The following is a 5,009-nucleotide window of genomic DNA, read 5'->3' as shown; positions in this document are numbered from 1 at the left end:
ATTAATAGAAAAATAATAAAAAATAAACAATTAAATTGCCAATTAAAAAAAGAGTAATATTATTATAAATAATATTAAAGTATTTTTTATATGATTATAAATATTAAAATTAATCTTAATAATACAAATGTAAAAAAAACTCTAAATTAAATAAAAAATACAAATAATATAAATATATATAAAAAAATTTAAACCTTAATACATAAAGAATAGTAATTTTTTTTTACTATCATTACACTATTAAATTTTATTCTATACAATACATCTATTATAATAATATATGAGTTTTTAAAATTTGTTGGGCCAAGGCCACTATTTGCTTCCCCTGAGTCCGTCCCTGCCAGGTAGTATCATCTCTCTCACAAAGTGTACGAAGATTTTCTTCCTAAGTGATCAGAAAAAAGACTTTGTTGATAGCTGGCAAGGGTTCCATGAGAAGGATTTGGCCACAAATTTATGCAAACGATTCATCTAAACCCATCAAGAAGCAATGTACATACTCAGCTTGGAGAAACTCGTGCATTGCTTGAGCATCACCACAATTGCATTGAACACATGCTAATATGAGTTCAATTCTTCTCATAGGACTTTAACATTTGTGAAATATTGAGAGACAGACATGGCACTTTGGCGAAGATTGATCAATTCATGGTTCAGTTCGAAGTCACGAGGAACATTACTATGCTGGAAGCATTTCTTTAAATCATTCCATATATAGTTCTGTGTAGATAAGGGGGATGTGGCAATCTCTTTTGACGTTGAATTCAGAATCAAAGTGCTCACCACGTCGTTCACACATTGCCAATTTTCAAATCTTTTTGACTCAGTGATTGGATCAGATTTGGTGGAAGAATTGAGCCATTGATAAAGTCAAGCTTACGTTTGGCGTTCAAGGATTCATGAAGAAAATCCAAATATATTAGTCTTTATCTCAGGTTTAAACTATAATACCAAGCTCCAATTCTTGAAGAAAAATTCATTGAACATAAACATAGACAACAATTATTTAGAATTTAATTATGTAAAATAAAATTATCAAATAATAATTATTTTATGATAAATCTAGTTAAAACATAGAAAATAATTATTTTATTTTACAGTATTTAATAACTGATTTTTATATATATATAATATTTTTATTATAAAAATTATTATTATGTTATATATATTTTGTCTTTACCGTCAAAATTTTTTAAATTCGTCATTGATAGTAGGTCTTAGTTAGGATGCTGTGATCTTTTGCTGAGCTTTCTTTTTCAAAAACACAAGGGAAGCAAAATTCATCATCAGAACCCAAGGCAATTAGCTTAGTGGAAGAGTCTCGATTGGGTTTTACTTACAACATCAAGAATTCGAATTTTGAAAGATTTCCTTGGAGAAAAAATGTACAAAACTCAGATGGTCATGTCTACACTTATATCGTTTTGGTGCATTATGATGTAACCTTATTGTTCTTAGTGGCTAATAAGGTGGCTATAAAGAAGAAATCAATCAAGAATACATGATTAAAGATTTAAAGTTGATCTCTTTTTGCCAGCAAATACAGTTTCATTGAGTGGTCAACAATTTAGTCATTCTAACCCGACAATTTATATTCATACTAGAATTCACCTTTTTAATAATATCAGAATATTAATAAATACTAAAATTATAAAAATTAGACCAAACCAACTAATTAGACACCCGGTTAATTGAAAACGGGCTACTAGATTGGTTTAGTTTAAAGTTGATGAAAATGTTAACTAGTTGGCTTTATTATTTTAGCATATTCTGATTTAGCAAGTTATAACTAATAGTTGGTTATGTTATTTGTAGTTGTAGCTGAGCTGAGATCAGATGACTCTGCATCTAGTTAGATAGTAGTTATTTAGCATAGCTAAGTTAACTAGCTGTTAGTGAGAACTATAAATAGCAATAGCTAGATATATTGTAAATTGATTTTTCTCATTCTATTTTTCTGTATTTAATGAGAAGTTCACATTCTCACCCATTCTCTCTAAAGCACGGTTTTTTTTATGGTGCAGTGAGCAGGGAGGACTGAGAACATGAAGAGAGGTGAAGAACAGTGCTAAATTAGAGTTGTGATTCTGCTAAAATGGCATACGCCTCCATTTTAGACATAGAGGTAAATTGCGATCAAAACTAAGATCTCATAACAGTAGAGCTTCGAAGCTTAGCAAGACTACTATCGAGACTTTGCGACTCTAGAGTTTTAGATCTGAACTCGAATGGAGCCAGATCAAGTGCGAATGTTTCGGTAAAAACTAAAAATTGTTTGATAATAAATTGGTCAAAAAATCAGTTAATTAATCAAATCAATGTGATTTTTTAGTGATTGACTATTTTAAAATCGAAAATGTTTGATAACTAAAGAAAATTAGTCAAAAACAGCCATAACTTACCTTATTTAATATTTATTAATTGTCGCAACAATTAATAAATGTTAAATAAGACAAATTCTAGCCGTATTTTTTGTCTCTTTAGCATTATCTTTTAAAATAATAAATAAAAAAATTATATATTTTGTACATAAATATATTATTTTATTATATCTAGTTGGAATCTAATTGAATGCTTTGAACATCTAATTAGGGATGGTAATAAGATTTCATGAGAATGGAGACTCCTCTCGTGTGTCCTTGTCCAGTTTAGTAAAATGCTCCGTCTCTTTCCTATTTTTGTCACGGTCTTCATTTATTTATTTTTTTTTTTGTAAAAAAAGCGTAGGTTTCTATGGATATTAAATTTTAAAAAAAAATTGAAAAAATTAATACAATTATAATCAAATTTCATACAATTCAACTAAATATATCAAATTAAAACACAATCTAAACACAAATTTAACATAATCAATATACACACAAAATTTTTAACATATATATTAAAATAAAATAAAATAAATTTCTAATAAAATAATATAATAATTCTTAATAATCGATCATAACTAGTTAATAAGACTCCTTTTCTAAAATGACACAAATTTAAAAGGTTATTGCAAATTCACTTTTTTTTATTGATGATATGTCTATTTTTCAGAATTTTGATAAATACTCTAGAAATTCACTTTTTAATAATAGTAATAATCAAAGATGTAAAAATTTTATATTATAAATAAAAGAGCAAAAAAATAATTTTATAAGTGTCATCTGCAATAATTTTTTAAAATTATTAAACATGAATAAAATGATAATTTTTTTTTTAATTAAACATCGATGTCATAGCATCAGATATATAAAACAAAACATTATTGGATTTATGTTTAAGAAGGTTGTTTGGACCACAATATTTCATAAATAAAAAAAAATGGGACCACGATATACATATCTATCATTACAAATATTTTACATATATTATTCACCAACGGTTTAATTACATTATCTTGAAATATATAAATTTTTGGTGAACGAAAATTATATGTATGAGTACGTACCATCGATATGATAGGTATACAAATAATTCAAATTTGATATCCGTGTAATAAGGTCAGACGGACCACAATATACATCTATCACTACAAACATTTTAAACATATAATTAATCAATGGTTGTTATATGATTTTTTTTCCCTCTTTTTAAAACATAACTATAAAAAGAGAACATTGAATTCTACCAAGAATTTTCCTTGGTCTCTTCTTGCACCAATTAAACTGAGAAGTTATACTGATAGAATAAGTATTGAATATGCAGTTTGTTGAGAGTGGCTAAAAGATGGTAATAGTTTGTTATAAATGTTCTTGGTTTAAATTGGTGCAGAGCTTTATTAGTTAGTGCTCTCTGTCATCTACAAAAGCCAATTCACACTCTTATATAAGGCACATTCAACAATAATACTATTTCAAAGGTTACTTGAAATTTAGTTGCTTTAGGCCTGAACGTAAAATTTAAACTATATTTAAACAGCGTTTGATTTTTGTTAATGTCAAGGTGTTACCGTCTGTGTTTTTCATAAAAAGAGTGCGGTGATATCTGTAAGAGACTTCGACGTTTAAATTAGTAAGAGTTTTAAGTAGATTTTTAGTAGATTCGGCTCTAAATATACCTGAAATTGTCAGTGTATAATAATAATAACTACTTTTTTTAGTGTAGTTCCACCTTTAATCGTGGAAGGTCATTTGACTCATTTCCTTTATCTTAAAAAGTTGTTGAGATCTTTAAATAAAAAATATTTTAAGAATAAGTTACTTATTCAAATAGGCGAAGCCAGCAGCCTCCTTATCCCGGCTTCTGGTCTTTAAGGTCGGGTAGATGCAGGTCGTATTAGATCCCTTAATTAATTGAACTTTATTTATTTTAGACTTTATTAACATTTTAGGTTAGGATATAAACAAATACCATTCACAAATATAACACTCTTTTTCTTATTCTCTTCGATCTCACTCAAATGAAAATATTATTTTGCTAAAAAGATACTTATTAAATTTCTAAAATAATTTTTTTTACTGATGATAAAATAAAAACAAAAAACACCAATATATTCAACGAATGTAATTTTTTCTTTTAAAAAATTAGTAATTCCATGCAAATTTTTTTTAAATATATTTATAAAAAATTGAAAAAAATAATTTTTATAATAAAAAATATCTATTTTTTTTAAAAAAATAAAAATTTTTGTGACTAAAAAATTAAATATAAAATAATTTATTTATAAATTATTATTAATATAAATCTTTATGTTTTAATCTTATTTTATAAAAATTTTAATTAAATTATTTATTCAAACTAACCTTAGACATGCAATATCCATATTTGATTCCTAATGTTGCGTGTGTATATACATACCCTTAGACAAATACCACTAATATAATTAAACACACGCATAGACATATATGTCCCTATAATGACGTGTAAATATGTTGATATCATACAAATAATTACTCTCCGTTTGGTTACTCTCTCCTAAAAATATCCAATTATTGTGTACGGTGCATATATAATTTATTTCGTATATATCTCTCATAATATAATTTTTAAATAGAGACAAGATAAAAAAGAAGAGCAGCTTCGCTATA

This window comes from Arachis duranensis, chromosome 8 (genome assembly GCF_000817695.3).
Source record: "Arachis duranensis cultivar V14167 chromosome 8, aradu.V14167.gnm2.J7QH, whole genome shotgun sequence".
NCBI classification, from domain to species: Eukaryota; Viridiplantae; Streptophyta; class Magnoliopsida; order Fabales; family Fabaceae; genus Arachis; species Arachis duranensis.
The sequence above is the reverse complement of the archived record's forward strand: the minus strand, read 5'-3'. Positions refer to the sequence as shown.